The 8,543-nt window shown below is 39.7% G+C and overlaps 1 pseudogene; it reads right to left on the bottom strand.

The window, feature by feature from the left end:
• Positions 1–710: 710 nt before the first annotated feature.
• LOC110681086 lies at positions 711–2,842 on the bottom strand (annotated as a pseudogene).
• Between the last annotated feature and the right edge of the window lie 5,701 nt (positions 2,843–8,543).

Raw genomic sequence — 8,543 nt, 5'->3', positions numbered from 1 at the left:
TTCACTATGAATCTTTGAAAGATTTCCTAGAGAAATTAATAAACGAATTTCTCGAAAGATCCCGGAAGTCATCACTGAGGAACTTTTGGAAAAATTCCCTAGGAATAAAAAAAAACCTCCGCATAAATTTCTAAAAATAAACTCAGGAAGAATAGATTGAAAATTTTCCAAAACAATAAACGGAACTTCTTTCACAAGGTATTCGGGATAAATTCTTACCACTTCTCCCCCATCAATTTCTTGGAGATTTTGCGAACAGGTTCCTTAAGGAATCCCTGCAACACGCCATGGAATTCGACCAGAAGCCTCTGCAAGAATTCTTGGAGAAACTTTCTTAGATTCGCGTGAGTAGAAACAAAATCTGATACAAATGTTTACAACCCTATTGCGCCCTCATACGATAATGACCAAAGTATCATTGAGTTACAGTCAAACCTCCATGAATCGATATTGAAGGGACCATCGACTCATGGAAATATCGAGTCATGGAACAGAAATCCTTTGGAAGGCTGATTTAAGGGACTGTAACCATGATATTTCGTTTTTAGTATGGTTCCATGAGTCGATATCGAGTCATGGAATATCGATTCATGGAGGTTTAACTGTATTATGATTCGATTTCTGTCAATCCCATTCATAGGCTCCCGTTAAAGATAACACAAGCAAGCTCCCACACTTCAGCTGCGATATCACAGATTCTCTCAATTACCTTACTTGATTGATGTTTGCACCTTCATCATTCGCAAGCCCCGAACATTTGATAACACTTCGTGAATTACCCCCACCTCACTCCACCCCTCTTTGTTTTTTCGAAGAACTCCCTCCAACAAATCGATCAGTTTCGAGGCAATCAAACGACATTTTATTTCCAAACTCACACTTGTTCTGCGCTCGCCATAGAACCCAAAGCTAAACTTCATGGTGCCGAACGGAACCGACAGCCGAACACGCGCTTCACCGCTTTCACACGCTCTTAACCTAACGACCGCCGAGTTCAGACTAAATCTCGCCCGGTTCGCTGCCGCCGCCACCGTCTTCGTCCGAATCTTCGTAGCTGTAGTACTCGATGGCCTTCTTCCGCTCGCGTCGCTTGTTCTTCGCCTTGCCACCCTTCTGCTTATCAGCTGCATCGTCCTCCGCCTCCAAGTCATTTTCATCCACCGCCGCCGCCGCTGCCTCCTGCTTCTTTGCCTTCTTTCCCTTTGACTTCGATTTTGGTTCTTCGCATGCGGGTTCCTCAGCCGCCGGGCATTCCTGCGGTTCTTCCGGAGCAGCCGCCGTCGCGTCGCTTCCCGTTCCTTCTCCTCCTTTTGCTTCTTGACCAGCTCCACCAGGTACTTGTACCGCGTCATGCACTCTTCCTTGGTCTTTCCGGGCACGCTGTTGGCTATCTTCTGCCACCGATCCGTGGAGCCGCTCTTGGGATACTTCTGTATCGCCGATTCCAGGGCGGCTTGCTGGGCTTGCGACCAGTTGGCGGTGGCCTCTGCCGCCGCTGCTCCTGGTTCAGTCTTTTTGGTCTTGATCTTCTGCTTGGTGGCTTCCTGGATGATGGTCTCCGCGACGCTTTCCGTCTGGCCGGGCGTCTTGAAGGCGGTTTCTTTCATCTTGGCCGCCATGTAGGTCACCTCGGAGACGGCTCGACCCATCATTTCGGCGATGATTTCCCATCGATCGGTGGTTCCGCCGGGGTACTTTTTGACCAGTCGGACCAGCTCGGTGAGGTCGTCCTCGGTCCAGAGACCACCGCTAACTAAGGGCTTTGGCTTGGTTTTGTTGGAGTCGTTCGCCGACGGCTGGATAATACTCTGGGTGTAGGCAGCGAGTTCCTCGTCGGTCTTTTCCGGAGCGACGAACTTCTTGTTCCGTTGCGGAGGTTGCGATCTTCCTTCAGTTTGGCACGCTCTTCTTCCTGTTTGCGCAGCAACTCCTCTTCCTCTTTCTCCCTAAAACGAAAGGAATGTCAGTTAGATCTGTTCAACGAGGGTTCAAGTTGATCGCAATACATCTGCTTCCGTTCCTCTTCAGCCTTCTTCTGCTCGGCGTAGAAATTCATCGCTGACTTGATCGCTCCGGGCGTTCCAGTGATGGTCTTGTATGTCCACACCGGTATCTGGAACGGCAGAATGTTCCATATGCTGGGCGTGGGAATCTCGCTTAATATCGTGTCCATGTCAACGTTCGTTTTGTTCTTCTTCTGCAACTTCTTCAACTTACTGCCGAAGATTTGTTCCTGAAACGATCAGAACAAGGTTACTCGACTTTTTTGATTGTAACCTCCTGTCAACTTACCGCCGTATACTTCTTCTCAGCGTACGCTGCCCAAGCCGGTAGCATACTGGATAACCGAGATGATCAGCACCCACAATGGCTAACCCTCAGCCAGACCAACCTTCCGCATTCGTCGATAGTAATACAGCGCAGACTTCCAGTTAGGCATACCCTCCTTGAGCACCTTGTTCGTAGTTCTCCCTCTTCCCGGAGTCCTTCAATATCTCGTATACCGAAACCAGGTTCCGAAACTTGATGTTGGCATCCTCGGCGTCGTTCTTGTCGGATGCAGTACCACCGACAAGGTTCGGAAAGCCCGCTTGATCTCCTGATTTGTTGCATTCTAAAAGCCCAAAAAAAATCCTCGGATGTAATTACGTCTACGCTACTAAACTTCATCGACTCAAACCGATTGATTCTGCATCAACGAGTAAAAGTTCTCGTTGACCTCCTCGACCAGATCGAAGATTCCATATCGTCCGAACCCCAACCGTGACCTGCCACACACTGATAGCATTCCTGCCAGCATCATCACCGCCAGCAGTACCCTGCTGCTAGCATTCGTAGTCATTTTCAAATCCTCAAGCTTATACTATCGATTAACTCTATCTATCCACTCGCTTAAAATCACTGATGAATTGCTGGTTTTTGTGCATCGTTTCCTTCACTGTGTCATGTTGCAATAAGGTAAAATAAAGCTAAAAACAACGATCTCAATTTCGAGAAAAACTTCTTCCTCCGTCGCCGCTTTGAAGAGACGTGGAATTTCGGTTCAAAAGTAAAAGTACCCCGTTTGACGTTTGCTTGTTTATGTGTCACCTGGACGGTTCATTCGTAGCAGGCTTTGCCGCGACTCCAGCAGAGCAAGAGAAGTCTGAAGAAACAACGAGCGAAACTGAACGTGTTTTGCTCTCTGTTTACGTTGCTGCACGCTCGATGCGTTCATTGGTGTGTGTTTGTGTGTGTTTTCGTGATTTTGGTTGGTTTTCTCTGCATTTTAGTCGAAACGGAGCTCCAAGCGTCGGTAATGGCGGATTGTAGGTAATTGAATGGTCCGTTAGTTATTGCTTCATTTGTTCTAAAATCTTATTTTCATCAACAGTGATGGAATGAGCATCTCAGCACGATTCACACTCGGTAAGTAGGCCTTGATCGAGTAAAACGGTTTTCTTTCTGCTTGTCCATTCTTAAGGGGACACGGGAGACCGTGTTATTTTCCCTATCTTTCGTCTCACTCTAACAATAATCATCAAAACTTTGTGGAAGCAAATCTCGAGTTTTAGTGAACCGATGAATCTGAAAATGTATCGGGTTGTGCACTACATATATCGAATCATAGTGATACATTTTCGCATCGATATATGGAGTGGTTCTTGAGATTTGCTTCTTGAAGTGAATAGGGTGATTATGATGACGTCCCGTGCGGCCTTAACATTTGAGACACAAATTGCTTCCAATTCCTTGGCTTGCGATTTCTTCACGATTAAAAATAAGCACAATAATATCAATAGTTCAGTTCAATCCTGACCATATCAAAGTAACAGCTCTTGAATTCAACGTTGTATATTTTGATTTGAACTTGAATGGAAGATTCGGAGAGCAAGGCTAGTATTTTACTTCGACACCAACTTGGAAGAATTAATCTCAATGACTTTCTACAACGAGCTGTCAGTGATTGATTTTCATGCAGAGGCATAATGTTGAAAATCAACGACTTTTCACTTCAGAGTCTAGAGTCTAGACACTAAAGGAGAGTAAATCCAAATATGGAACTCTTAAAATCATGGTGGTTTGTGTTTTGAATTGATTCAAGAGATCAATGCATTTAATCGAACTTGCTAATTTGTTACCGTGTTGTATAATGTTTGCTGGGAGTATATTGCACACTTTGTTCACTACTTTGCTCCGCACTTCTTAAGTGCGAATAATCCTTCAATTAATTAAAGGAAGTATCTTCGTAAGAATTCCTCATTTTTAATGTAATTGCTGGAAACTTTAATTATATTATTGGGATACTAATTAGGGACAAAATTTTGAGTAATTCATACATTTATTTAGTCAAACAAAAGGTTTACGTTTATTTTTAATTCCTCTTATTCACAAATATTTTGCAAATAAACACAATGTTCTACCAAAAAATTACGGAAACTGATCGAAAATCGGAACACATGCCAAAAATACGTTGAAAAAACTAAGAGATACAAGATGATCGCAAGGAAGCAATCCTTTAAAATTGTGTTGCTAGTGGACAATATTTTTAAAAGCATCAAAATTGTAGGTTATACTTAAGTCAACAAATTCATTTCTTGGTCTCAGATGGAAGTACCTTGTCTATTCACTTTAACATTGTCCACCTACGAAGAAAGAGGATACGAAACTGGCAGAAAATCTTTCGATTCTGATGATTTGTTTTCGAATCGTGACATCCAAAGTTACACAAACTGACAGTACCGTGCAGTGTCATTAACATGGAGGGAGCATAATTTCAATGCTCGAACATTGTGTGGTATTGAATGTAATAAAATCTATGATTTTTGGTTATACCGCAATAATAGGACCAATATCAGCCCTGTCGTTCGTAAAATTTGAGCTTCTTAGTCGTTCCTTTTTTGAGGAGGGCGTTGCTGTTGCCCAGAGGGCGGTTGTACTCCCAGGCGTTAATGAGGGAGTCTCATAAGAAAATTGTATCAAATTAATATATTCAAACCACATGAGAACTAATATGCATTTGTACGTGTTTAGTTTATGTTCAATGCTCATTCCAATAAAAATTTGAAACGAAGAAACACCTGTAAATTGAAAAAAAAAAACATCGGAATATATTCAATACCAGGGGACAAATGATCAAAATTTACATACATTCTCAAAATAGAGAGCACTTGTTTCAACTCAATTTCTTTTTATTCAAACATGATGAATATCATCATACTAATAACTCATACTTTTGCTTAAAATCAAGATGATTTTTTTATCCAAAATTTAATCTCATTTTACAGTTCACTAAAGGAAAGAACCAGTGATTGAATACTTATTACCTTATTGTACGAAATATGTTGTTTGCATAAATTTAGATAATCGTTCTTTCCATTGCTTACCTAGTCTTGCAGATGCTATAACTATTTTTTTTTCTTTGGGAATTGGAATTCTAACGATATGTGCTTGGTGGTTTTGTTTCCGCAAGAATTACTCAGTAACATACCAAACATTATTTTTAACAGAATAGGGTGCAAAGACGAGTTATAGAGTAAAATTTCAAAAATATGTCTTTGAAGTTAATCAGCATTGGAGAAAAAACGGTAAATTGCGACTTTGGCATCATTCGACTATTATCGGCAAACAAAATTAAAACGTCAAATTTACAGCTTTCAATGAAATATTTAGATTATTCTTTGTTCTACCAACTGCCCCCTGACGAGATTACCGAACTAATGTTTCGCTATTCCTTATTGTTATAGATTGGCGTTGGATTTATTAGTGGATTTCAGAATTGTCAATTATTCGTTACAGCAGGTTTTCAAACTCATTTCAGCAAACACCGTTTTTGATGCGTACTTGAAAATGAATTTTCATCATCACCACATGAACACTATTTGCCCAAAATGAAGAAGAATGCGAACTGATTGTTTAATACTTTTTCAGTTTCAAAATTCCATGTATCTCATCGAACTTCAAGAATTACTTAGGCGGCATCCACAAATTACGTAACGCTCAAGGGGGAGGGGGGAGTAGGCCCGTAACGCTTCATACAAAAAGCGTTACGGAGGGGGGGGGAGGGGGTCACAAATTTCCAATTTAAGCGTTACGTAATAAATGGACGCCGCCTTAGAAGAATCGATCGATATTGATTCATGCTGAAGTAATGTCGAAATTTCTACATAATTTTTCTTTTCATGCGGAAAAAGTAATTTATATACCAAAGGGTTTAAAGGATTTCAGAATTTAGTGGTGACAAGAGGTTGTACAGCTCGGAAATTTCAATTGACTTTCTACAGGGCGTTAATTTGCTCTTGATTACTCCAGGGTGTTTGTATAGCTTGATAATTTCGATTGATGCCCTACAGAGTGTAAAGATGTGCCTGATATATGTGGATTAAGGTCCATTTTCTGCTTTGAATTTTGAATTATTGTTCTACAAAGAATTAAGATGACCTATTTGAGACAACATCAAAATTACTCAAAGGCGTTAATACAGCTCGGGTTAATTTCGATTGATGTCATACAGGGCGTTAAGACGCAGCTGATCTACAGTTTACTCCAGGGCAGTGATAAGGCTTGACAATTTGGTTTGATAGCATACAGGACGTTGATATGCATATGATCTACGTGGAATTGGGTCAATATACTTCAGAGCGTTTTTTTTCTCTCTGTTCGGAACATAAACCACTGCGACCAATATTTGATCTATTGTAGTATATCCCGTGTCCTTTGTTTAGTGCATGTCGTATTACTTTGTCACTATCGAGAAGTGATCAAGTATTCGTTTTTTTACAGTTGCTATTCCTAACTTGATCTCAGGAAAGGATTCTAATTGAAAGGTTCCGCTTTTTATACCCTTCGAAGAGTGTAATGGGCAACACTCTCCGCAGGCGCGCCCCTTTATCAGTCAAAATCGGATCCCTTGATAAAGTCAAGAAATGACACCGATATTGTCCATGCATCAGAATCCTAGTCCGTACTTCTTCAAGCTAGAGAACATAATAAATTAAAGCTTAGAAAACAAATAGTTGAATTCGACTCATTTTTTCCTTATCTCAAGATCATTCTCGGCTACTGGAAACCGAGACTTGTCACTTTTAACAAGATTTAAAATGTAACAAGGACTAATAGTGTTCCTTTGATTACTATGGCATCCTGTCCTCTTCGTTTGAAGCAGTCAGGACTAGGATTCATTAGTAGATCTTTACCCCATAACGCACCACGAAAAAGTGATCTACCCGCGTTATGGGTACTTCAGAGCGTAGATAAAGTTCGAAATTTTTAATTGATTTCCTAATGGACGATGAGATACATCCGATCTATGTATATAATAAGGTCAAATTAATCCAGAACGTTGATAGTGCTTGCAATTTTCAGCTTATGTCCTACACTCGCCATAAAAAGCATAACTGTCCCATATGGAATTAGTAGGCATTGATAAAATAGCGCTCAAAGTTTGAAGTTTGGCTTCTCATACAAATTTTTGTAACTTTCTAGTACATTTCTGCATGTCAAATTCATTTTGTATCACCGCACAGATAACTCATTTTGCTTATATTGATCAGCAAAAATATAAACTTGAGCACAATTTACGTTTTTTCAGGTGCTATTTGGGTTAGAAGTTCATAGTGCCTTTATTTTCCAATAAGAGACTACACCAACTTCATATTTTTTTCACAACATTTTCAAACAAAGTGTGTGAATTTTTATATGCGTCGTAAAGTACATGTTAAAACATAAATGTTGCGATGAAAAAAGGTGTTGGTTCGAAAATTCATATGGAACAGTTATGCTTTTATGGGCAGTACAGGTCTGACCTAAATGAGATATGGTCAAACTCCATGACGTCAATGAAGCTTTACAAGTATGATTGATGTCATGAAGGGCGAAGGAGAACCAAACATCCGTTTAACACTCCGGCGGCTGTGACCCAAAATCAGTAGGAACGGTATTTTCAATTCGCTATATCTCAGTGAGTTTTCATTCGATTTCTAATCTTTTTTTCACGTATCAATTTTCCCAGGTATCAAGATTACTGCAAAATGTTGAGAACTCAAATTTGTACAGTATTATAATCTTGAGAACTGAAAAACCCGAGGCAAGTCTTAAAAAAATGCTGTTTTTTTGCAAATAACTTTCTTTTTATCGCGAAGATCTACACATATTTTTTGCTTAAAATGAGCACAATCTTATGAGATATTAGAATTTGAAAACTTTTTGGTAATTTATCTTGAAAAGAACCACACAATCTTCACAAATTTACGTATAATACAGATAAAATGCTTATTTTGTTTATAACTTGAAATTTATCGCGATGACCAATACATATTATCACCTTTAAATGTACATATGTATATAGTGAACAACTTTGCTAAACGATGTTGTAAGTTTAACTTTCAAGAAACTACAAAATTTTCACTAAAATACGTATAATACAAAGAAAATACTCATATTTGTTTGTAACTTGAAATTTCTCGAGATGACCAATACATATTATCACCTTCAAGTGTACATATGTATTTAGTGAGCAACTTTCCAGAACAATGTTGTAAGTTTAACTTTCAAGAAACTACAAA

Source organism: Aedes aegypti, unplaced genomic scaffold (assembly GCF_002204515.2).
Source record: "Aedes aegypti strain LVP_AGWG unplaced genomic scaffold, AaegL5.0 Primary Assembly AGWG_AaegL5_hic_scaff_385_PBJ_arrow, whole genome shotgun sequence".
NCBI classification, from domain to species: Eukaryota; Metazoa; Arthropoda; class Insecta; order Diptera; family Culicidae; genus Aedes; species Aedes aegypti.
Note: the sequence above shows the minus strand (reverse complement) of the source record. Positions and strands in the feature narration are given on the sequence as shown.